At 40.0% G+C, this 27,017-nt stretch overlaps 1 long non-coding RNA gene across 1 annotated transcript in view; it reads left to right on the top strand.

Moving 5' to 3' along the window:
- The window catches only part of LOC122182730, a 93,628-nt gene that overhangs the window by 11,269 nt on the left and 55,342 nt on the right, over window positions 1–27,017 (top strand). Inside the window, exons 2-3 of the long non-coding RNA XR_006179958.1 lie at window positions 11,108–11,229; window positions 12,302–12,504. This is a non-coding gene — a long non-coding RNA (uncharacterized LOC122182730). The remainder of the gene's footprint in view (window positions 1–11,107; window positions 11,230–12,301; window positions 12,505–27,017) is intronic.

The following is a 27,017-nucleotide window of genomic DNA, read 5'->3' as shown; positions in this document are numbered from 1 at the left end:
AGACTCTTGAAGGGCATCATATGAGGTCTCAACCCATCTATTAAACAATAGAAGTAGTGAGAGAGAGAATGTAAACACTTGTCTCTAAACATGAGCATTTATATCCCCAGCTCACTATTTGAGTCTGGTTTTGTGACTGAGAGTGCCCTAAGGTCATCACTGGGCAGCTTGTTTGACTGTGACTTCTGAATGATGAATGCCCCCACTTAAATTACAGATCACTATCCCATGACAAAAATCACCATTATTATTGACCTCTGCAGGGGCAGCAAGGGGTGACTGGACCATGGTGGAGGGCTTCACTTGCTACAGCTATGCTTTCCCTGATGGTAAATGGAAATTTGACAACAGTCTGTCCTGTAGGGAAGTTTGTCTCTGCACTTGCCATTCTGTCACTTCACTACAGACAGTTTTCCTGCTAGTCAGATTAACTAGGGTCAGAAGCTGAATACTTGGATATTTGACCTCTGAATGAACCTCACTAAAATAAAGGCAAGAAATGTGTTCTGCAGCGCTTTCTCCAGCACTTGAGAGTGGAACTGAACATCAAAGGGTGGATTTTTCAGAAGGACAGAGACTCAGTTGTGTTGTTGAAATCAGAAAAGTGTACAAATTCCCCTCATCTCACTGGGGAGAAAAATCTCCCACGAGTCTAAGGATCTGTGTATTGTGTTGCTTGTTCCACATTGTATGACAAGTGCTCATAAAAAGAAGTTCAAACAAAAAAAATAAGGATCCAAGATGTTAATGATGTGAAAAGGCCATTATGTTTGAACACTTGCATTGAAATAGTTTCTTTACTGGAATTAGTTTGGGCAATGCCTGTCTCTCTGTTGGATATGTTCAGCTTTTGCATATTGGGAACAAAGTGGAAGTCCTCTTTTCCCACCAGAAAGGAGCAATTGCAGCAGAAACAGCAATTTTGAACATGCAGTGCAATTTTGGGCTGAAGGATGTTGCAGCTAGAATAGAGCTGGGACAAATGTTTGGCAGCAATTTCTTCCCAGCAGTCTGTGGACCTCCTTCTGCACTGGTCAGTCAGGAGCTGGTTGCAATGGTAATCCCTCCCTGCTGTCCCTTGGCAGATTGATTTTGACCCTTAACTGCCACTTCCACCTGCTAATTACTTGATCATGTTCTCTCCTAATGCCCTTTCCACCTGTCACTGGCCTGATTTTGTCATTCTCACGTTCTGCTGCTACTCTTTCCAACTTTGGGCTATTTGTTCTTAAAACCTTCTCCTCCTTGCTGCTTTCCTCCTCGTGCTACTCATCTCAAAGATCACCGTTAATATCCAGAATATTTAAGGCTACTGGTCTCTATCGCTTACTTGTTGGTACGGCTGGGGAGAGGGAGTGAAAATTTGGGGGTTGCCTTTTAATTTGTGCTTTGTTGGTGCTGGCTTGACCTTTAATCAGGTGCCTGGCTGTTGTTTGTTTGCTGATGGTTTTTACAGAACGGTCCCTTGTAAATAGACATGGAAAGGGCAAGAGAGTAACTGGAGATTGTGCATTGTACACCACTGTTTTTTTTTCATGGGAGCCTATTAAAGGCAGTTTTCAGTTCTTCTATCCATCTCTTTGTCAATTTGCCTTCTGTGTCCATCCACTTGTGCATTTATTTAGTGGTAATATTAACTACTGTATCATCCTCTTGGATTGTAACATTGTGTTCAGAATAAAGCCAGAGATGCAAAGCGCACTGAACCCATTATAAAAAAATAAAAGGGCTTTCCTTGATTGCATTTAGCTCAATAAACACAGTTTGTCAGAGATGTCTTTATCTCCTTACATTTAAGCGATTAAATGTTGGTAAAAATAGCTTCAGAAATAAAACATGAAGAGAGCTTCTGGCAAAGCCCTGTCCAGTTTAATTCATACATTAAATATTTGCTAGTAGGGTCAAAAGCTGAATGCTTAGATATTTTGCCCTTTGAATGAACCTAGCTAAAATAAAGACAAGGAAATCAGTTCTGCAGAAGCTGTCTCCAGAATACTAGGATCAATTTAAACATCAAAGGATGAACAGATCATACAGATGGACAGCCATATTATTCTGCACAATTAATACTCAGAGAGGTGTTTCCTGAATTCCAAATCTTGTGCTGGGAAGATAATATTAACATTTCAGAGTTTTAATTATGTAAAAGACAGTCCTTGATCCTTAGCTCCTGAAAAACAGAACAGTTGATTTTGCATTAATGAATGTAGAAAACATCCCCCAGCCTGAATCTCTGCAATCTTTTTTTTTATGGTGAAATTAGCATTTATATTTCTAAAGGTAATTTTTAGACAAGACAATAAATAAATGATATGCTGGTAACCTCCAGATGGATGAAGTGTTGCTCGCCCAGTGTTTACAATGAGAATTGGCCGATTGCATAAGGGCCAGCTCTGGTGTGCAGGGCTGGGTCTGCCCTGACCTTAGGTCCACTATGAGGATCTGTATCTCACTGCTAGGTTCAGAATGCATTAGGACTGTTCTAGGAGGGTTTCTTCAAATAGGATCTTTCACATTTGGGGATTTGAGTTCTTTGAGGTGCTGAGAAGAAGGGAGAGAGCAACAGCCAATTGCTGTCACCAGCTTGAGCTGAAATTTGCCCCATCTCTGCTCTGAGCCTGGACGTCTCTGCTGGGCTCTGGGTCACACTTGTGAGTCAGGTCTCAATAATGGGTATTTTTGGAGTTCGTTATCTCTGCATGTGCCTAATTTTAATAAGATCCTGAGCAAGCTCTCAGATTTGAGGTGAATGTTTTTCGTAGTTCAGGAGTATCACTTTTGTGTCCGGATGTTTTGATGGATACTAAAATTTCACATCTAACTGTAACTTTCTTTAGGCACCTGAGTAAGTGTCCTTATTTTTGTTACGTGATTTCAAGAGCTCCCATGTTCTCAAATACTGTACCACTGCCTTTTAAGTTACCCAACTAAAATATCAGTGCTTTGAAAATCTTAGCCATGATTATTTTCTCACTGTGTTTCCAAAATTAGATCATTGTTTGTTTTTAATAAAGGACTGCATTACATAATACAGATTACACGATAGCGTTTAGTTTTGGATCATAAATGGTATTAAGAACGGATTAAAATAAGTAAAATAAATCCCAAGGTGCTGATGTTTGTCCACTGAATAAAAAGCAGATTTTGCCATTTACTTCCATTGGCTCTATCAGATAAATTCTGCATCATGATGGAAGTACACAATATTTGCTTAGTTTGGTTCATGTGATTGTCAGTGGAGTGACTTGACTTCAGAAGCGAAGCGTTGCTTTGCTGTACATAATTAACATTACAGTGTGGTAGGTTCTGCATATGAAAATCCAAGCTATTGTAAATTGTGGTTTCCTTGCCAACCATATCTCAGCTCTTGCACTTCTGTAGTTGTCTCTGCAATGCTTTGTGCAGTATTAATACCACTCACCTAATACTGGAGCGGAGTGGATCTGCAAAATCTAGCTGTTATTCTTTCTAGCTATTATATAGAAAGATATTAATATGAAAAAAAAAAACCATTTAAGATGTTGCATTTTCCAAGTAACCCTCTTCTGGAATCCTTCTAGTAAACAGGTGACAATGGGAAAGTTTCAAAAGGCTTTTTTATTTTTCACAATTGTTTGTGGCTAATGAACTTGCATTCGTAAACATAAGAATGTTTTGTCTGAATTGCAATTAAAGCATTAGAACTGACTGTTCTGCTAAAGAATAGGTCATGTAGCTTGAATTTGGTGTTTTGAATATTTCATACTGGGAGAAAACTGTTTGCCAGCTAGTTGCAAACCAAGACTTATACCGCATGTTTAAGGTATAAGCAAGGTCTTAGCACTGCTCTTTTCTTGTGTGGAAAATCATTTGCATTGCTCATTTCCATGTTATTTTTATCTAATATAGAAATCAGAAGGATATAAATCTTGTTTATTTCTTAATCAAGGTTAATTTGCACATGGAAGCCCTATGTGATCCAGCTCGTGCTGTTCTTGCATGATCTCTAAGCATGCAAATGAAAGGCATACCTAGGAATAGATTGAATGGGACAGTCTCCCTCCCTCATAGTAGCATGGCACTGTATCAGGAGTGTAGTGCAATTGCACCTTAAAGCCTGAGAAAAGAGAGCAGGACTTGGCACCACACAACCCACAGTAGTGGGTTCATGCTGTGTTTTGTTTCCAAATCTCTGTGCTGCTATACATGAAATGTAATCAGTCCAGATCTACAACAGCTGTGATCTAGCTTTGATATCTTCACTGACTTTTGTCTGGCTAAGCACCCTCTCAGTACTTGCCATCGTGATCTCCTTAGCATTTACAGCTGGGCTAACTGCAAAATGCAACGTCTGATTTGATGCAATGCCCTTAATGTCAATAACAGGATACTGCTTTGTTTTCCTTCCCTGATCTTTTTGTTCCTTCACAAACTTAGTAAGATTGGTGTTTTGGCAAGCTTCTGAAGCCTCATTAGTTCCTGTAATGCAGTGCAGCACTTAGCCCGGTGGGTGCAAAGTGGGGGACTGTGTTGCCCTGTGAGCTCAGGGGCAAGCAGGAAGAGTTTGGAATACCCTAAGCTGGTCCTGCTGCTGCAGGTAATGTATTGTCAAAGTACGGCCTATTTTTCTTACCTAGGGTGTGTATAAAGAGGGATTGGCATCAGGAACAGGCCATTAAGCAATTGAAACTCTAATAGAAAAACATAACCTTATCACAGATTAAAAAAAAAAAAAACCCTCAGAAAATAGCTCAAATATAAGGTTAATTGGAGCCAGAAATGTCAAACTAATGTAGCAATTTACCCTGGGAGACTGCCCTGGCCTTTGAGTATAGCAGTAGTACAGACTACTGAGTAGGATAGTGGAGAAATATAATAGGATTTTATGTAGTCCCCTGTCATATTAAACGTTCTTTGCAATTAATTTCTTGTTGCAATGTTATTTTCAATGACCTATTTTTTTTGACCTCCTACAATCTTTAAGCTACCAAAGTGGGGCGTTGGGGAATTCACATTTCTTAAAAAATAATAATAAAAAAAAAAATCACTTAAACAACTATCGAGATACATATTGCAGTGTAGACTGATATTAACTCAGAGTGGTTTAAAAATGCCATTGACTCATTCCAGAATATCCCTAAGCCTATGAGCTGTACTGATCCATTCAGGAAAAAATGCGGTCTTTGAATAGTTTGCTTAGAAACAAGTGGGAGTTCTCTTGGACTGAGTCTGAGGATGCCTGCCCTGTTGATGAAACACGATAGATGGTCCTTTCTGTGCTACGTTTCTGGCTTTTTCTGGACATCAGATTAAAGCAGCTTGGTATTATGACCAGGCCTGATTAATCAAAAACTACTAGACTTGAAATTAATGATAAATTCCCAAAGTTGTGAAATAGCCAGGGCATCCTGCTAGTTTCCAACTGTTCTGACTTCCACCAAATCCCTTCCATGTTATCTGGATAAAACATCCATTCCCATTTTTAAGCAAACGCTAAGGAAGTGGTTTGTACTCATTTTTATACAGACACTTCTGTAGTAAACTATGGAATTTACGTTTCTCAGGAGGCCTTATGTTTCCTGACAACATCTTTCTGTCTGAAGCTGCAAGTGGGTGAAATGGTCAAATCCCCAAATACCCAGATCATTCCAGGGCAGTATGAGATCTGGCAGGGAATGTTTGATAGAAACAGTTCAGGTGGTTTGGGAGAGAATAGATAATCTCTACAAGTCCCTTTCATTCCTGTTTTTCTATTATTCTAAAAGATGTAAAGTGCTACGTGGTGATAATATACCTCATGTTATGTTTGCAGCTAAGGAGACCGGTTAAAAGGAGAGAGAACAGTAGAGGTGACAAAACTTTCCGATCTTGAATTAGAACTCTTAACATAAGCCCAAGTGTTTTCCAAGCAAGTATCCTTAACATTTTTCCCTGTGGTAGTAAGGATTTTTTATTTTTTAAGTAGAACTGGAACCAAATATCACTGAATCAAAGAAGTCTGCATTAATCAAAGCACATCAAAGATGTTCCTCATCAGTTGCCTGGAGCAACAGAATCTACAGTGTATCATCTTTCTTACTTACGCTAAGCTGGAGGAATTCAGAGGAAAGAATTTTGTCTGTTTGCTCTCAAATGAATACAGAAATAGTACTTTCAAGGCTTCTTTAATAGTTCAGTGGATTGGCCTGTTTAGTCACTGCAATTTCTGAGTTCCAGACTTAGATTGCCCAGAAATGCTTTTCATAAGAAAATTAGTCAAATCAACCTTTAAATGCATGGATTTCCCCCCTTGACAGAGTTACAGACTTGCTTCCTAGGACATGAAAATGGTGCCCTGCAACCCCTCACTGCCTCCCTACAGACAGATTATATTCTTAGCATATAGAAAGAGGAAGCAGCTCAGCAGAACCAATAAACAGAATTCCCTGTTTAAGTAAGAAACGCTGCTCAGATCAATATTTTCTGGTGTTCCCCAATAAGGAAATTAGGAGTACTTATATTTACTGTGTATTCCTAGAAAATCAATTTGTTATCTAAAACTTGCGAAAGCTCGGTGTTACTAGGTGATTACTCAGGCATAGAAAGTCCTGAAGTTTAAATCTCAGCTGGATTGATTCTTACACTTGCTTGAGGCTTAAGCAGTTGATAAAATGCTCACCAGCAAAACCTCTTCGTCCATCCTGGGGAGTTTCAGGGCAGCACTGATAGATACTCAGACATTTCATGTTGATTGCCCCTGCCAGAATAAAAATCCAGCAACACACGAGCATAGCGATCAATCTGCAGTAACACTGAGGTTGGAGCTATGTTTTTATGGTTTTCTAGGTCACATGTTCTACACCTCCTTCCTAATGAGTCCCAAAGCATTTGGCAGAATGTGTACCCATGGGCTGAGTCCCCTTCCCCAGCTCAGGGATGGAACGTGTTGGCAATTCAGCTCAAGCAACACTTCAGTCTGGTTGTTAAAACAGGAAGTGAAGAACAGGAGTTCTCCAACTGAAACTGCAGGGGGAATTTTAGTGTGGTAAAATTTAATTATCCCAACTGGAATAAGGCCAAGATCCAGGAGTTTATAATACCCTCTGCTCTTGCAAACAAATGCCATAGATCTTTAAGGATCACTAGTGGTCAGTGGGCTTCACGTCACATATCAGAGATAGTTATTAATCAGAAATGTAGATATTTAATTGTTTCATAACACAAATATATTTGGATGGCCGCTAGTTGCAGCATTCAGGTTCTGGAAGGAATTAAACAGGTCTGGAGGAGATATTAATCGTAATAAAAATGATGCCATTAAAACCAGCTGACATGCTGGTGAATAACAGATGAGATGTACATTGAAGGACCTGTAAGGTGATATTTCGGTACACTAAATCACCAGTCATGTTTGGTGACCATCAGCATCACATTGTTCGGTGGAAAGGAACAGAAAAGGTTAACAGCATTCCTTTGTATAATGGGGTCAACTCCTGTGGAAATCTGTACGATGAATTTACCCTGATTTCTGTAGAAGTGGAAGCTATGTGCAAATGAATTGGGAAATGGGTGTAAGTGGCACTATTACACTGTGTTAATTAGCCTGGCATTGATGAACTCTACGAAGCCTGGGAACTTCCACAGCAGGAAAGAGAGTACATCACAGAGAATCCCTTTCGTCATGTCTGACTTGTGCCATGGGACATCAATTAAAAAACCAGACCAGGCCACTTTTAATCGCTTTAATGAGAAATTAGTTTTTTTTTTTTTAATCTTTGTTGAACCGTCTGTCTACTTTTCTACAGTACATCTCATCATAAAGGTAGATGAGGTGCTAATTACTTGTCTTGGCTGCTTTTCTGAACACAAGGTTTGTTATTCTGTACTGCACCTGTCATCATAGGCTCTGATACTTGGGATCATGGGCAATGCTGTACTACCAACTGTAATAAAGAGTAGAAGGCCAGTGATCCTGTATGTCTATTGTTAAAATGAAGAAAGACTTGCACAGTTGTCTGTATTGGTACATCCCAATGCAATGGTACTTACACCATAACAGTATTATCTCAGGGAACATAAGTCTGCTACAGCATATTGCCACTTTAACCACCTGAACTGCCTTTTAGTTCCAGTTTCAACTTGGTGTCAAAAATATTATCCCGTTTAAGATTAATTTGTGACAAAATGTCATATTAATACAGCTATATTTCCCAGGGGATAAATATGGCCTTTTGAAGAGCAGCCATGGCAGAGTGCTATATAGGACTATAGAGAATTATCAACAGGCTTTTTCTTTAGCAAATGTCATGCTACCAGAAGAATGGTGCAGTTTGCAGGTAAGTGTAGTGTATGGACTGCTCTATTATGAGAGTGAGGTTATGATATTTTCTTCCTATTAATCCATATCTCATCTCTAATTATATTAGCGCCTCTCAATGACACCTGATTAAGAATCTGAGGAGGAAACGGTGTTACCTATAAATCCATCAGCATTGTATCACATTTATTTTTTGCAGTTCAGCTATTTTGAGAGGGTGATGTTTACCTTGAGGTTTGCACATCATTGGAGGAATTACTTCTGATTTACACCACAGGGTATGCAGTCACTGTTGAGCCCTATGTAATATGGAGGAGTTTGCTTCTAATCAGCTAAATCCAGCACCAGTACTAAGCAACTGTAATTCCAGTGAAACCAATGCCAACTGCACCTGCAGGTGCTAGGGCTGACTTTGGAACAGTATATCAGGTATTCTTGTACTGAAGTCGAATAAACTTTGTATTTCATTGCACCTTCGGTACCTGTGGTACACCGTGGATATGTCTGAGCTATTGAAAACAAACTTCTTAACAGCTCACAGATGTAAGGAAAGTGAAGATGGAAAAAGTCCTAAAATGAATCTCTTGCCTCACAGCATTCCACCAAGATGACTCAGAAAGTGACAAGGGAACCAAACTGCAAATTAGGCTCTAGTGTTTGTTGAAGACATTTGCCACCGGTAAAAATGAGTTATTGAAACACTAAAGCTGAGGACTTCAGAGAAACTTTGATTGACAACAATAATTATAGCTATTCTTGTTCCTGTAAGCAATACAGCACAGGCTAGGCGTAATAAATGTATGAAAATGATATTCTAAATCTGAGCAGAAGCAGATATAAATCCAAACAGTTTGTGTCTCCTGTACAAATGTCTGTGCATTCTTGTGTCTTAAAAGTAGCAGTAACTTGCAGGCAGGTGTGTAAATGTGCTCTACAGAGATTAGCCAGCTAACCAGTGATTGTTTTCTAAATAAGCCTCTTTGAATACAGACTTGAATCGGCAGTGTTCAATTCAGTGAAAGAGCTGGGGTTCAGCACCCAAGCCAGGCTGTGTAGCAGAAGCTGAGCCTGGGGGTTCTGCAGAGCAGTTGCAGTTCATGGGACCTCTGCTTCTGTCTCTGGAGGAGATGCCTAATGAATGCTTGAGCCACCTTCAGGCACTTCCAGTGTGCTCACATGGTCTCTATCCGAGGATAACCCTATGTTTGGAGCCTGAACTTCTGCAATATTCCTTTTAGGCAGAGGGGATAGAGCTGAAGAGCACTGTCTTATGTATCCACAAGCAGCTTTTAGCCTCAGGTGGGGAACTGCTGCAAAGACCATAGCTGGAAACTCTTCTTTGTGGCTAACCAGCCCCCTCACACATGATATTTACATATTACTAAATACTAGTCTCTTCTCTAGACTGTGCCATAGTGCAAGTTGGATACAAAAGGTTCAGGAGTACCTCAGCCTCTGGTTCTCATTCTAAAGTGTCTGGATTTTCTACTGCTGTGGAAGTCTAACATGCGAGAATATAAAACAAATGTTTTATAGCCAATACCTTTTGTTTTTGTCTCTCTAGCTTGACGTCTGCCTCATATTTCCTTCTCCTGCTGTTAAAATCATGCTTGTTACTGAAAAACCCTGCATCCTTCCCGACCCTCTGACATAGTGAAAGCAGGCTTACAGCTGTACTTTGCAAGCAAGCAGCTCCAATTGCTCCACCAGATGTGTATACTGTGAGATCACTTTCCTTCTTCTCACTCCTGGTCTGAGATCTGGATTCACTTAATGACACCAGGCAAAGTGTGGAAGAAGGCTGTAGCTGTTCCTTTCAAGGCTGCAGCAGTGCAAAGAAAGTGACTGTAGACTGTTGGTTGTTTTTACTGAACTTAATAGATCATATTGCTGGGAATTATTCGGTAGGATTCACATTGACAAGAAAAGGAGAAGTATGAAGTTACTCAGTCCACAAGTGCTGAGAAGGAGTTAAACTGGGGGGGAGGGGGGAAGAAAAAAAAATAGGAAAAAGAAAATCCTTTATGCTGAAGAAAGATTATGCTGGCTTACTTATCAGGTTCATGCTGAGCCCAGTCGTAATTGGAATGTACCCTTTGTAAAGTTTATTGGGTCCTGGGGCAGCTTGTTACTGAACCGGTCAATTAATCTATTTTTTTTTTTTTTTAATGAGTTAGGGGATTTCCTTTTGTGGAAAATCACCAGGAAACCTGACCAAATGCCCACAGCTTGGGGAAAGCATGGCCTTAACATATAGAAAACCCTTCCTACATAATTAGGAGAGGAAATAGACACCTCCCCTTACGGGCAGCACATTTGACCAATCCAGGGACAAAATAGATGGGATCATTGACTTAGAGGTTGTCCAGGGAAGATCACCATGAAACAAGATTACTTGAATGCAGCTTGGTGTTGGAGGAAATAAAACTGTTGAGTCTCCCTGCTGAGAGACAAATGATTTCCTTTTAAAAACCTGTTTGTTCCATGCTGTAACTCCCAATGTAGCAATAATTAATGATATCAGAAGGTTACTAAAGACATTCTGTTATGCTTGCTCTGTTCTAGGCATGAAATTGGATTAACATGAAGATAAACTTCGACTTTAAATCTGTTGAGGAAATCAGTAGTTATGTCAAAATTCACAAATATTAATCTTTTTAAGTGTGTCAGGATACTGTTCATCTATCAGCAAAACATTCTGCCTTGTCAGAATTCTGTTGAAATGTTAATTTCATTAAATACTTTTTCCAATAGCAGAGTATTGTAAAGATGCAGCTTATTGAGTAAAGGAAAACAATCTCACCTCCGGAAACATGGTTATTTCTGTTGCAGTGGCATCCCGCCAGTATCCTCTCATGAGGAAGAATCAATTTGCAAGGTATTGAATAAACCCTTGGGCTCTGCCTTGGAGAGGTGACCACCCATGAAACCAACTGACATGAAAGCACCGCAAGGTATGACAGTGAATTAATAGTGTACCTTTGCTGCAAATGAGCACATGGAAACACTATTGGCTTTAGGGGCAAGCAGCAGGGCAGTTATGAAGACTGAAATTAAGTTAGGTAAAAGATCACTGGGTAATTGGGAAGGGAAGGGACTCCTTATCTTCTCAAACATTTGACGAGTTCAGTGCTGGCCTTGATTCTAAGGTAGCTAATTTTAATCTGGTTGTTATTATAAAAATAAAGAAGTGAAACAGTTGTGTGAGTATGTGAGCAGTGGAACAGCCTGCACTGAAGTCAGCTCAGTTGTAGCATTGTTGCTACTGATTCTCATGAGATGAAAACTCTGCAGGGTGTGCCTGAATATGTTGCAGTCATACCTTCCCATTGCAATTTAGCTATACCCTAAGGGGACACGTTAGCATTGAATGCCCATTTAATTAAGTAGCCTGGTAGTACAATTGTAGTAGTAGAAAAAATAACCTTCAGTGATAGATTGTGGCCCTGCCTGTGGCGGGTGGGGGGGATTAGAAATTCATGATCCTTGAGGTCCCTTCCAGGGCCCTCCCTGGGCCATTATGTAATTCTGAGAGGGCATCATCCAAAAGGCTGACAAGTATCTTAGCAAAATGTTAGTTTGCTTTTGTGATGGCAAAAAAGGAAGGTATTTGTAGCAACAAGTGTGTATCAAGAGAGAAGGGCAAGTTTTCCAGTTGCTAAAAGTCAGGTAAACCTAAGGTGAAGGCTAGCAGGTAATTCAGTGTTTTCCTGAGCTTATCTTGAAGCAGATGTGTTACCACTGTTCAAAAAATCTGGAATTTTGTGCTCTTAGGCAGAAAAAGCATTATAATAAGGAAATATTTTTACAAACAATGACTATTTTTAATGTGTTCTCATAAAAATTTTAAAAATATTTTAATAATGTTTAGGCTACCCATGTCCAGACTTCTCTTAAAAACGTGGTGAAAAAGAGCATTCATAAGTATTTATTATTGACAGCAAATGTTTTCTCAGTACTTCAAAATTTCTTGTTCTGCTTTTTGAAAATGTTCATCAAATCTTGCGTATTTTTTCTCTCTTCTAGATAAGCTGTCATCTTAATAAATCTGAGAGGGTATGAAAACACAGAGTGGCCGTGGAGGTGTTTCCAGTGTGGCTATGGAGACACACAGCTCCCATTCATCAGGACTGTTTGCATCTGTCTGGCCTGACCTGTTGGCAGAATGCGGCTGTTGCATTTCTTGTCCTGCGCTGTTAAACTCGGTGCTACGCCATGTGATCTTGCTGGTAAGTTGAGGATTTCTAAATTGTGCCCTGTGTAGATGTGTCTTTAGTGTGACTGACTGGAAGGAAAATTAAGCCCAGGCTTAACCTCTGTGATAATCAGAAAACATTTCGTGCTGCTGTCGACTTGAGTGGGAACCACACCGTCTTTGCGTGGAGGAGATAATTAAATCTCTAATGTTTATAAATTATCCAGGCAGTTTTATATAAAAAGTTTTCTTTGATGACCAAGTCAAATATAAAGAGGTAGTCTCATTATTTCTCATTTTGTTATGATCTATTTCTCTTTACCAATTTCTTATTCATTTTTTCCTATACCCCAAATTCTTTTCTTTATCATAGGCTGCTCGCATGGGCTTAGCTATAAAATCACCTCTCTGTGAAAGAAACATCCTTCTATTTATTGTGTCTATTTTTTTATGATGACTTTTACTTTGAATTTATTTAACAATAGTGTACGTCTTTCCTTTCACTACATTGTAACTGCTCCTTCCTGTGTCATTTGGAACTGGCCAAAGTTGGCAGATCTCAAATTTCTTTTTCCTCTTTGAATTGTGCAGATTCTTTCTCCTTCAGTGATAATGGGCATTGTGTTCCCTTAGAAATATTTTTGGGGGCCTATTATTTCTCAGCCTCTTCAGTTGGCAAACTGAAGGCCTGGAAACAAATTAGCTTGGATGGCAGCCCAAGCTGTCAAAATGAGCCTTCCATTCATTACTGAATCATCCACCTCCTGCATTTAGATCTTCAGTCCCACTTTTCCAGTAAGCTTCTCAGTTGAGTTATTGGAATTCTTTTTTTCTGTCACTTTTGAACTCGCTACTCCAGTCTACTTCACTTTCGACCACACAGCAAAGCTACTTCCCCATTATCTGGAAGTAATGAACTAATAAATGCTGGTATAAAGGGCACAGCTGGGCATTATTTTTGGTAGAAGACATTAAAATTATATTTTCCTCACATATTATTTCTCTGTGAGTTACCAGAGTCTGAGGCCTTGATCACTTTGTCAGGTAAGAAACTCCATGTAGGAAAACTGATTCCTACAACGGTATCATTAAAATCATATTATTAGTCTTGCTCTGGAAAGTTCTGGGGATGAGGTAGGAAGGTCTTGTACCCTTTACATATTTATGTCCCTTTATTCTCTTCCACTTCTTTTTCTTTTCTTTTTTTTTTTTTTGTGTGTTTGTGCATTTTGGGATTTTTCCCCTTTTGTAAACAAGCATTTTTTAAGAAAAAAAGAAATTTCTGAAATAGATGGTAGCATCTTTTTCTCTCTTAGTGTGAGTGGGGCTGTTGAAGGGATTTCAGGATGAAGCGTTTTGGTTTCAGATAGGAATTTTTTTTCCCACTGTTCTAGCCAACTTTTTGGTACTGTTATTTCAAGCAATATTCCAAAATTCTGATTGTTAGTAAAAGGTAATTGAAACAAGATAACAAATTTGAAGATTTCAGTGCTATCTGGAAATAATGCTGAGCTATGTTAGGGAATTCATAAAAGGGAGTAGTGTGCAGGCAGGATCATATTGTTTGCATGTTTTAATGGGGTAGACAAGGAGAACTGGTGCAGAGCTTGCAGTATCCTATCCTAAAAGTTGCCATCAATGTGAGCTACTTTTCCATGTGTGTTTATTGTCTTTCTGACAAGCAATTCTGCAGGAGGACCAAGATAAAGCCTTCAGACTTCTACTGAAATCTCATGTAAAATGTATGAAATTACCCCTAATTCTACTGTGCAGCTCTAATGGACTTACCTCATAGAAGGAAGGAAGTAGGAGCAAATTTCATGGCCAAAACCCATATTCTCATGTACAGCATCACTATGATAAACTAGAGAAATTTCCACTGGAGATCCAGCTGTTGGGATGAGGTGTACAGGGAGGAACAAGCATTAATCCTTGTAAAGTTTTAGATTAAGTTAGAAAAAATATGTGTATGTAACACAAAAGAGAGCTTTAGTGATTACTGGTCCAGAACAGGTCAAAGATTTCATCGGGGGAAGGTCACGGCTTTCCTGGTTACTTCTTTCTAGAAACATATATGCCCCTCCTGTCTGAATATCTAACAGCACAGTTTAGGACTTGGACATTGAAAACCTTCCCAAAGATTACAAGGACTTTGCATATCTGCAGAATAAAGAAGATGAAGAAATAAATGAAGAAAGAGCTGCTAGCTTGTGTAGCAGTCTAAAGAAGGTACCTATTCCCTTTGCTACTGCTATCTTCTTTTGCTCTTAGGCAGCCTTTTGCTGCTTTGAAGCAGTATTCTTTATTCAGGCACTCTTGTTATATAATAAAAGCAGATTATGAAGAAACAGATTTTACAATTATACGTAGCATGTGCATCTTCACCAACACTACAGGAAGAAGTTCTGGTATATATAGGTACAGCACTCTTAATCTGGGTTGAAACAATGACATTTTTCAAGGACATCCACAAGCCTCTTATCACCAATAAACATAGAGCTGTTCACAGATGTGACTTCGAACATGTGCAACATCAAGGCAGCAAGAGCTTTCTTATTCTGAAATCAATTAACCACCAAATTGATAGGGAAAAGAAAAACACCATGACACACATTTTTTGTGATACAGTTTTTAAACTGGGGTCGTTTTCTATGATGCTTCCATAAAGATGGACAGGCATGAGCTGAGTTAGCAAGGAAAATTTGGTTGCTGTTGCATTTACAGCTATGAGACTTCATTTCTCTTGTTTAAACAACTTATTTTGAGTTCTGACACAATTGTAATTCTGTTACATAATGAAAAAAAAACCTGGAAATGTTTTTAGGATTGTTCTTCAATGCAAGATAATACTACTTACCTTTTCAACATGCAAGAATATTGCTTCCCAAATTAAATATGCATTTATCATACACTGTAGTGATTATTACAATTCAGAGACTAATGATTTCCTTCTTCTGTGGCTTTCTTGTTATGCAGTTGGTTCTGTTTTCACACTTATGGTGGTGAATTAACTCCCTGTGGTTAATATAGCTTCCCTTGTGGCAGATGTCAAGACTCTTAATCAGAATTTAAATAGCCTCAATTACATTTACTTTAATTCACTTTGAAAGTGAAGAAAGTTAAATTGAATTAGGGCTGCTTTAATTCTGAATACAGATGTCCACACAGATACTCAATGTGTTTTAGTTCATCTGTTCTAGAAATTAATTCAGATTCTCTTTGCAAGTGCTCTCCAAAGTACAGATATCTGTGAATGATGAATATAAGGAGTTGGGGGGATAGGCAGTTCTGGGTGGTATGAAAGAAGTGTTTGAGAATGTTTAGGTATAAATGGTTTAGTCTACACAAAGATTCTTGATCTGAGCTTAAGACACTGTGCCTTAAGGGTGTGCTGATCGGAAACTGAAAGAGAAGGAAAGCTAGGATGAATGCAATTCCATAGCAAACAAGAAATGCATTTCTCCTCAGCGCACAAAACTCTGGATCTTATTGTGATTTCTTAGAACAAAGTCTATTCAGATAGAAACTGCCTCATGTCTGGGTTTGAAAAGCAGTCAGCTCTGCGATCTGCAGCTGTGATTAAGGTGGTTGAAAATAGACACACGAAGAGAGACATGCTGAACAAAACCAAAAATGCATGTATCCCTTTGTCTGTTATCAATGTTGGCCAACAGCAGAGCTTCTATGAAGCATAAAACTATGGCACTAATTCACTGGTGCATTCCCCTGGTTTGCAGGAGCAAAATTTCCTGAGCCAGAAATTGAGGTTTTGAGTGATTGTTAGTTGTTCATCATGGATTTTTTTTTTTTTTTTCCATCTATTGCTGGGCTCTTTACTAAAACTGAACTGTTTACAATTTTCTTTGTGATTTGTATCATACATATTGCCTGTCTACTTCTTTAGGCATGCATGTAGTGATAGGATAAGGGGGAACAGTTTTAAACTAAAAGAGGAGATTTAGGTTAGACGTTAGGAGGAAATTCTTTACTCAGAGGATGGTGAGGCACTGGCACAGGCTGTCCAGAGAAACTGTGGATGCCTCATCTTTGGATGTATTCAAAGCCAGGTTGAATGGGCCCTGGGTGGCCTGATCAGGTTGGTGGCACCAGCCCATGGCAGGGAGTTTGGATCCTTAAGATCCCTTCCAACCCAAGATATTCTGTGGTTCTATGATGATTTGTGTATGGAATGCTGTGATGGTCTTAACCCCACACCCATGCATGGCTTGCATGACCATTTCCCATATCTGGATTGGATCCTCAAATGGCACGAGGTCACCATCAGTAGGCAGTGCTAGCTAGCATGTTTGTCTTGCAACCTGTGTATGAGTTTGTTACCAGTGACTAACTTCAGAAAGTCTGTCTCGTAGCCCCTTGGTGTGCAGGAGGACCTGTACTTTTCATCATAGAACAGCTTTACTTGGAAGAACTTAGAGCATAAACAGACAGAAATGGCCTGCCTGCAGCCAGAGAACAAAGGGGAAAAGACAGTGTTAGGAATGATTAGGTAAGGTGTAGACAACAAAATGAAAAATGTCCTTATGCAGCTTGCAAACATGATCCACCCCATGTCATGAGCAGGAGTACAATTGTTTTGAAAAGCATATTTCTGAAGACAGAAATATGAAAGGTATAGAGAAGGGCAACAAGGATGAGTATAGTTACTAAATGACTTTCCTTGGAGAGGTTAAATAAAATAGATCAGTTCAGCTTGGAAGAGAGACAAGTAATACAGGTGTGTGTAAAGTCAGAAATGACACGGGAAAAGTGAATTGGAAATGACTATCCCCTTGTAATACAAGACTAAGGGGTCAATGAAGGGAATTTTCAGGCAGCTACTTTAGTGCACAACATCTAGAAGTGCTTTTTCACAGAATGCATAATTCAGTTGTGGAACTTATTGCTGACAGTTATAGATTCGAGAAGCAATTAGACAAATTCATGGAAAATGGGTCCAGCAGGGGCTATTAAACATGCTGATGCAGATGCAACCTCTGGCTCAGGAAATCCCTAACTGGCAGATTGCCAGAAGCTGGAAGTGGAAGAAGCATCATGGTAGGCCTGACGTGCTTTTCTTTTTCTGAGTGACCACTCTGGGTTTGCCAGTGTGGGTTTGAAGCCTAGATAGAAGATGGTGTCTCTCGGGCTTCTATTTATCCTTCGGCATTGCTCAAATTCCATGTCTTATTTCATTGAATTCCCTCTCTTTACAGAGCTGTATTATATTGTGTGGGTTTGATGTCTGACAATAGTTGAATTATACAGTAGAAAGAATAAAGTATCAGACTGCTCTCATGTCAGTACAGCAATGCATAAACCACCATAATTAACTCTGTGGCAGACCACACAGGCTTTCCATCCCATCCCTGCCCAAATGGCTGAATGGGAAGGATTAGCATTTCAGCACTTCCAGAAAGTTACACAATCAAGGGTCTGGCAGAAAAAGGGAGGCAATGAATTCCAAAGTATCTACCAGTAGAATTTCATACTTTTAAAGCACTTTCAGATTAACAGTGAGTGATGAGACTACAGCCAAACTGCTTTGCCACTTATATACAAAAATGCTGTATTTCTAGGCTAGACTTTGCTCCTCATAATTTCCAGGTGTAGAACTCACGGAGTGCATTAAATCATCTGTACGTGTCCCTGTGCAGCTGAGAATGCTCACTGCCCTGACACTGACTTCTTGGGCAACATCAAGCAAATTCTCAGCCCTTTCAGCAAACTGATTTCTGAGGGTGGGTATGCAAGGAGTTGCAGTATGGCCACAGCTCCATCCTTTTGTCTGCCATTTTCTTTCTCTTGGATTAGGGCTTTTTCTTTTTTTTTTTTTTTTTTTTTTTAAATAATAATAAAAAAAGCGACTATATCCAGGATAAATAAAAGTGAAATACATACCATATACATGAGTCTGTTCCTCAGGGAGGTAGTGGCCACCCCACTACATCTGTGCCCATATGCACTGGGCTGCTTTTACCTCTGAATGCTATCAGCATCTGCCTCTTTGTCATCTAAATGCAGTTCCTCTTTCATCTGAGCTCTATGGTTATTTCCATAGTGCTAAGGAAAAATGAAAATCTTTTCTGTAACTGTATATGTGCCTGAGTCAGTCAATAAATATTGGTTTAAATGAGTGATACTCATGTGGGCAGGATGTGAACTGGGCAGAAAAACAGAAACCTTGAGAATGCAGGTCTGGTCCCCCAGGAGGTGGCTCTGGCTACACTTTTTCCTGTACCTTTAGCTTCTGTAGTGGAAATAAAAACCTACATTCCTTTAAAGAGCTGAGCTTCTATTAATTTAATACGAGATGCTAGTGCTTATATGAGGCTGCAGCAGCAATCTTATTAATAACTTACTTATTAAAAACTTAGTTTTTCAGCTAATCTTCCTATTTTTCAGGTTATAAAATGGTGATTGTGAGAAATCAATGGTTTAGCAGCAGGACTATAGGAAGAGCCCAGACCCATCAGCTTCGGGGAATGAGTGAGCTGTTTCTTTTGTTGATTTGAAATATAATATTTAGCAATGACCAGGCAATCTTAATGTCTTACAGGACACTGAACTACATGAAAGCAATCTGTAATGCTTTCTGCCCAGTTCAAGTGAATTCACCTGCTGTATTGTTTACAGGAATATTTCCTGTCCTCACATGAACCTGTCAGATTCCAAAGGGAGATAATGAGAAAAGAGAGGGAGGAACAAGCTATCAGCTACGGGCTCTTTTGCAGCGTATGAGAGAAAAGTAGCAGATTATGTGCAATGCATGTAGAGAAGTGAAAGTGCCTGCTAGATTAATCATGAAGGCCAAAAAGACTTCCCAGTCTTTGAAGAAGGTGCTTGGGTAAGGAGACGGGTAAAGAGCTGGGTTCTCACAGGCGCAGTGACACGCTCTAGGGAGGAGCCACAGCTCACAGTGTGAGGCAGGGGTGATTCACAGAAGGCTACCTACAAAAGAGACATCAGGTCTGACAATCTCTTCGCAGTACTTCAGCATGTTACCACACTGCAGTAATAATTATTATTTATTGAGAGCCTGTTCATCAACCAATGCCTCAGGTGCCTCTTGTGATTAGAATACAAAACAGATTGGGCTGCTGCATGCAGTAAAAAGATTTTTAATCTGTTTCTTTCAGAGCTACTATGTGACATCAAAGTCAATTAAGGTTAGGTGAGAGAGAGTTCCTGGAAGCTGAGGTTGTAGGATTAACACATACAAACAGTATATGCCTCCAAATACTACCAGTTTAAGGGCTATACCTGAACTTGCTAAGATGGAACAGCATGAAAAGAGTTTGAAGATTGGAAGCATATCTTGGTGCCTATTCATTAAATTCCTGAGATGTGAGAAGCAACTTTTTAAACTCTATTTTTGTGAACATCAAGTCTGTGACAGGTCAGTGTTTAGTCTATTATCTTATCAGCTAGTGGCTGCATATTCATTGGAGAGAGATGAGCTGTCCATTATATGTATTTTGTACTTTTATGATGAAAGATAATTTGTGTAAAAGCATCCAGAGCATAGGCATTTTGGGATGCTTTTAACATATCAAAAGAATCTGATCTGTATCTATCTTTTTCCTCTAGCCAAATTACTCACTAGGAATACTGATTCTTTTCTTTCCATTCTCTCTCCATACTGTATTAAACACAACGTTTTATTTTTTGCATAAGAGGAGCAGGACAGGGAGTAGAAGTAAAGACAGAAATGAAAGAAATAGAAATAAGAGCCTCTTAGATGGCTTTTTTTTTTTTTTTTTTTTTTTTTTTTTTTTTTTTTTTGAATTTGTATTTAAATTATTTTTGCATTAAAAGAAAACAAAGAATTTTCTTCCTGGTATACATTTTTACCCCGATGTTCTCTTATAGTTGTCAGATTGGGAAAATTCAAAGGAGCAAAATCTGGAAGAGAAAAATTCTGCTTTGTTATTGGGCTTATTTTGAATGTATTAACCTCAGTATGTGTCTCCAGTTATCCTACAGACAGAATGCTTCTCTGGCTTCCAGATGGGAAGCTTGGAGGTAACATTAAGTAGTCAGGTGTTCTGTGTTTTGAGGTTGCAAATCTCATTTTCCTGGAGATGCCGTGGTGAAGCCAGATATGCCATAATACATTCTTTGAGAAGAAAAAAAAGTTATTTGACTGGGAAGCTGTCTTCCACCTTTTCTTCTATTTCATAGATGCAGTGGTTGCATACTGCACACCATTGCCTCTGTTGCTGTGGAGTTGTTGCACACAGTGACGCTGGAGTTGTTACTCACTTTTGCAAGCACGTCAAACTGACAACTGCTTTCTGTTTGCAAAGTTTCCCTGCAATATTAAAAACAACAACAACAACAAAAACACAAAAAAACCCAACTACATTTCATAGACCTATTTTGAAGGGAGTCATGGAAACCCAGGGCTCTGAACACCAGAGAAGAAAACCACCAAAAATGCTTATTGTGTTTAATTTCATATGATTTACAGAGTGTTTATAAGATGTATAACACATTGTTTAGAAACAAACAAGTGGCTTGCTCCCATCAACCATAAGAATGGCTGATGTACAGATTTATGTTGCAAGGAAATTCATAGCTACGAGTTTGAAATGTTTGATTGTATTCAGGGTCTTTTCTTTGTGTTTTAAGAAAATGTTTCATGCTCCTGTAGCACCTTTCACTTCCAAGGGCTTGCTCCTGATCTATCAAGATGAGAAGTAACTAGTTGATTTAAGTCAGAGATTTATGACGGTATAAATCCATGGTGAGATCAGTAGCTGCCTCAAATAGCTGAGTTTCCCCAACAAACTTCAGCTGCAGTCAGGCAGACAAAACAGTTTTAGTGGAAGAAAGGAGAATAAGGAACATCTTTGGATCCTTTCCTCTCTCCTTTTGTTTGCCCTTTCCCTCTGATTTGTGTTGACAATCACAGTGTCCTTCTTTACTCTCATTTTCCCTCTGTGTCACTTCTCTTGATTTCTGATTACCTCTTCTCCTGTTTCAGCATTTCCTGCTGTTTACCTTTGGAAATCAGTTTGCCTGGTTTTTCTTTTCCCTCCACAAACTTATCTCCTTCTGGAGATAAATCTCACCATCCCTGGAAGTTTTCAAGAAAAGAGTAGATCTGGCACTTAGGGATTTGGTTTGGTGGGCATGATGGTGAGGGGATGGCAGTTGGACAGTTTTTAGTGGTGTTTTCCATCCTTAGTGATTCTGTGATTGTAAGACACACAGTCACGCTGCTGGGACTGCTATATCACTCTTACCCTCCTCCAGTGTGTGCGCACAGCTTGGGGTCCATTACATGGTTCTTCCTAAGCTCTTTTTAACTCCCTGTAGCTCTTGTTGAATTCAATCTCATAGGCCAACTAACAGATTTTGGAATGGCCTCTCCAGTTCTTATCTCCTCTCAGAAGTCGTCCATCCATCAGTGCAATTAAACCAAGCTTGCATCCCATTCCAGTCAGGAAGAAGGGTGTTCCTGTCATTCTGTACATGTTTCTTTTGCATGCAAAAGTGCATCTCTGCATTTTGCCTTCAGTAAATAATGCTGCATTTTTAATAATCTTGTCCCTAAGTAACAGATTGTGCCACCAAAGGCTTTAACTTCCTCTCTTTTCAGGTTCTTAAGTTTTTGCTGACTTTTTGCTGATAATGGCTGGAGGGGATGGTTTTCTAAGTATGTATGGCTAGCACCAGCTGAAGATTGCTTTTTACTTTACTCCTGCTGAGTGTTTTGGCTCTTTTCTCTCATTTATTCTGAGGAAACTTGTCTCAAATGTCCTTTGCATGGTGTAATTGAAGTGAAGCTGGTATCTTTCTCTGGGCTTGCAGAACTTCCTGAGAGTGATAATCTGCATTTAATGATGAACTTTGGAGTCTGAAGACTTCGGTGAGAGACCATTTAAGGAATACAACAGGAAATATGTTGACATGCTCCATTTTAATTCAAGAGGTAAATGAAGGTACCATGAGTCGTGGTGATAGGTGTTAGGCCGAAATGCTCAGTTCATTGGCTCAGCAGTTTAAGTGTCAGCATAGTACAGAGCCTTTTCTTACTGCTTGCTCTGAACTAAAATCAGTATGTAGAGAGAGTGTGATTTTTACTCTTTAGTTTCTAAAAGAGATTTGGCCTTGTGAAATCTCAGGAGTTAGATGGTGATTTTTGAATTAAACTTGGAATCACTGGCTTGATTCTGTTTGAATTTTAAGTTGTGGGACCAACATTCCAGCTGATGCTATTCAAAGCCATAGAGCCACTCACGTTTAATGAATGTCCCCAAAGCTGTACTGGCTTACGCTTTTTAAGAATCAAGTCCTCTACTTACAAATATTACTTTATAAATGTTGTAATATAGAAAGATATTTTAAGATTTGGTTGCAGAATAGGATGCAATTTGGTGAAATAAGAAGGAGTTTTCAGGGAGATCGTGCACAGCCACAGTACAACCTACAGCCCTCACGTTATGCCCTAAAGATGTGAAACCCAAAAAGAACTGTCATCTGAAACCAGTGTGAGCTCATGAGAATGGGATGTAACCGAGGGAAGCAGAAAAGTGCAGTTTTTGTCTTATTTCTTGTGGTGGCAACGGTTATTGGAATGCTTCAAAGGGTGGAAGAACTAAACTTACTTATACACTTCTGTTATGTGGATCTGACCCGATAAAAGTTCTGTAGCCTGATTAGAGAAGAGGTTTTTTGCATGTGCTACAAATTCTGGTGTGAAATTGGAAGAAAATAATGAACAAATTGCCTTCTGAGAGGGCTGAGGATAGTCAGGATGAAAGAAAAGAGTGGGAAATGGAGAAAAAAAAAAAAAGAAGTTGTGCAAGGTGCTAAATGTGAAAACAATAAGCTTTGATGTGATGAGCATTGGCTGAGAAGCAGGAGGATCTGAGGATGGCAGAGAAGGTAGATGACTCTGGATAAATGGACTGGAGGGGATGAGGGCAGAAGCCTGGAGGGGAGACAGCTTCAGTGAGATGAGGCGTGAGATGACTAAGACTTGGCTGAAAGGCTGCAGCATTATAAATTGGGCAGGCAGATTTAATGGCGACTTTGACGTCTGGGAGAAGAGGGAGAAAGAGCTAAAAATGCCCCTAAGAATATGAGTCTGTGTGAAGGACATCGCCACTGGCAATGTGGAAAGGAAGCAGAAAATGCATTAATCCCCCAAAGGAGAACAGTTCAGAGGCTGAAATTCTGAGCGCACACAAATGGATGGGGGAACAAGCACCAACTGCCCCATTATGTCCCACTGGATCTCCTGCAACTGCAGGTAGTACACAGCTCCTCCTTCAGTGCTAAGAAGGGGTCACACACATCTGTCAGTATGGCGTGGCAGCCATTGAGGTTGCTAGAGTGGTAGGAAGTAGGTATTTTAAGGCTGAAGTGAATTACTTCTTGCAGAGCAAAAGGAAATGTCAGGGAAATAGTGTGGTCTCTGTGATACCAATTTACTGCGCAGAAGACCTGAAGTATAGTATCTCTTCTGTTGCCCTTATCTCATTCAGGCTCTGCCCTGGAGCTCTTTCTGGCCTGACTAGTGCCTGGTCCCTGTAGGGCAGGCTGCTGCCTGTCAGGGCTGGAGGCAGCTTCATGGGGAGGCTGTGTCAAGTCATGGCCTTTTCTCTGTTGTGTGATAGTACTTCTGAAGACTGCAGTCCCCTGAGTCTCTGCTTTCTTTCTCTCTCCCCTCCCAATTAAATCTGGTCCTAGTTTTAAATCTCTGGCATTTGGTTTGCTGAGAGCAATGGTCATCCCTTTTCTGCATCACATGTTGCTGTGTGGGCCCCATGAATGTGCACAGAGGAAGAACATTCTCCATAGTGGCCGTAGAACTCTCCTCTCCCCTTTGGCACCACCAGAAATTTGTATCTTATGGGTACACCACAAACCCTACACCTTTCTTTGTGCTTGGAAGTGTTCTGTGGCTGTTTTTAGGTCACACGCAATGCATAGTTTAGGATAGCAGCTGTGAGGAGGAGACTAGGGTTGACCTGATGTGAACTGAAACTGTGTGCTATGACTGAACGAGCTGCGGCTTCCTCTACTCTAATTCCTCCTCAGTACCAATGTGTTTCCCTACTTTACACGGGCCTAAGATTTTTCCTCTACTTTCTACAAAACACACTGCAGCACCTGCACCTTGTCTTGCCCAACCTCTGCACAGCTCTCTTTTCCAGTGCAGGCTGATCTTGCATCTCCATTGTCAGTCCAGGCTCTTTAAAACTCAGAAGTGGGATGCCCACAGTTTGTCAGTGCTTTTGAAAATCTTGGCCAGATGGCTTTATAAATGCAAGGAAATAAAATGATAAATGTCAATATGGTGAAAACGTGGCTGTTCAGGGATATTAAAAGGATGGCATTTCACAGGGAGTCTCTCGCTCCCTTTTTCTTTTCTAAGAATGCCCAATTTTTTCAACAAGCCACTTTCAGATATGCAGACGTTGAAAGATTCTGAGTTAAATTTATCCCTTCCACAACTCCTCAGACTTCAATAGAGTTGCACCAACACTTGTCCCATCTTTTGTAGCTGATTAATTTATGTTCATTTTACTTCTCTGGTGCCAATGAAAGAATTTAATAGACCCCTATTGTTCCTTGCAGATACCCCCCCTCTGTGCGGGGAGGCATCCAGCTCTTCTGTGAGCTGGCATTGTTGTTTTTTCCCTTTTTGATTTCCTTCATGTAGCAGAAAGAGATTACACAAGGGGAGCTAACTGTGTGCTTGGCTCTCCAGGGAATTCAATACACTCCTGCAATTAACCTGCATTTAACTGGCCATTGGATGTTGCTATTCCTCTACAATAAACACAGATGGTAGGCAGTTTTGACTGAGTATTTGTATACTGCAGGTTGGCACAGCTCAAGTAAAAATAAATACAATTTCCAGACGGCAATCCTTGCCTCTCCTTTTTGCTTTTTGACTGAGGAGGGTAAAATCTGAATAGCATCCAAGAAAGCTTCTTTTTGGCCCCTTAGATAAATGTTTCACCTAAAAACTGGAGTTGATTTCAGATCTCAGACCCATCAGTCTGTCAGAAAGACAGTAAAGGGGGAGAAATGTTTAAAGCAGGATTTAGCAGGGAAAGTAATTCAGTGGGAGGGAAAATATATTTTGTATTACACTTAATATCACAAGCTCTCATCTTGCTAGGGCTTAAAATGTTACACAGCTTTACTTCTGTCATGGGCTGCTTGAGTTCTGTGGATTAAAATAAGTTCTTGTAGGTTTGTAGGCAAAAATACATCTCTATGTGTTTCTCAGCCCAGAAAGCGAGGAGAATATGTTTGTACTGGAATAGCATTTTCTTGCCTGGAGAGGGAAGGTTTGGGGCTAGAATGAGCACCTCATTAGCTATTAATTATTTTCCTCATTCACAAAAACAAGATATTTCCACTGTTGCCAAAAATGGGCTGTCTGTGGGAAAATCTGAGCTCTGAGAAGATTTAAAGAATAATAAAATAATAATAAAGAAAAGCGCAGTTGTTAAGTTTAAAGAAATTGAGCTAAGCATATAAAAAATCTGCCACCAGGGTCAAACTGGATGCCATGTGTATTTTTTTTTTCATTAAAGGAGTGCAGATTTTGAGCCCGAGCTATTATTTCCGGTGACTTGAGGCCCTCCGGGGGCAGCAGTGAAATGGAAAAGAGCACGGCAGCCTGCTCTTGGAACTGATGCTCACTGAATCTGAAAGGTCATGTCATGTTTTCTGGCAATTGACTCAATGGGTTTGGATTCTACAACATAAGGTCGGGCCGTTTTCACTCAGCACATGTTTACTGGGGAATGTGCCTTCCAGTTGTTTTCACATTGACCTTATTACCCTGCCACACTGATGAGCCTGGCACAAAAACTACTTTTTGTATTGCTGTGTGTACCACACTCCCTCTTCGGCTCCCGCCTCCCTGTTGTTACTTTGGGCTGCAGATGGAGGATTTAGTGTATGCATTTCCCCCACTCCAAACCCTTGCTTTCTGTGTCCCCACAACAGCTTGGGCAAGAGCCCATTTACTGCATGCTTCTGAAGGACAAGAGGGTGCCATGGGACTGAGTGATGCTTGCTTCCCCAGTCTTGCGTGTGTATGAAATAGGAAAGGATGTGAGATGGAGAGGATGCACAGGCTCTGGGCTATAGACTCAAGCAGGAGGATTGGTGCAATAGCCTTGATCTGTGCTGCTGAAGTAAATGTGGCCATGAAATGGGTACGTGCTGGGAGGGCAGGGCTCAGCCCAGGGCTTGGGCATGCTCTGTTCTGAGCGATGCTAAGAGGGGTAGAGGCAGCAGATCCTTCTCCTTGTTGTAAATCTGCTCCTTCAGTGCAAAATATATTGGCCAAGCTTTGCAAGAATAAAATACTGCTGCTATTTCTGCAAGCGCATTGGCAGCTCTCCTTGCAGCCACAGAAGTTCTTGTGCTGAGAACACAATATGCGTCTCTGCCACCTTTTCAGGCTTAAAAATGTGTTTTGGGCTTCTGTCAATTTTAGGAGTTATAAATTAAAGACAAGGAGTTTATTATTACTTGGAACTTTCCCATGTTTTAAGCAGTTTGAGATAA

The sequence above is a fragment of the Lagopus leucura genome, unplaced genomic scaffold (assembly GCF_019238085.1).
Source record: "Lagopus leucura isolate 7727_CA_CO unplaced genomic scaffold, USGS_WTPT01 Super-Scaffold_100015, whole genome shotgun sequence".
NCBI classification, from domain to species: domain Eukaryota; kingdom Metazoa; phylum Chordata; class Aves; order Galliformes; family Phasianidae; genus Lagopus; species Lagopus leucura.
This window is presented reverse-complemented; position numbering and strand designations above follow the sequence as displayed.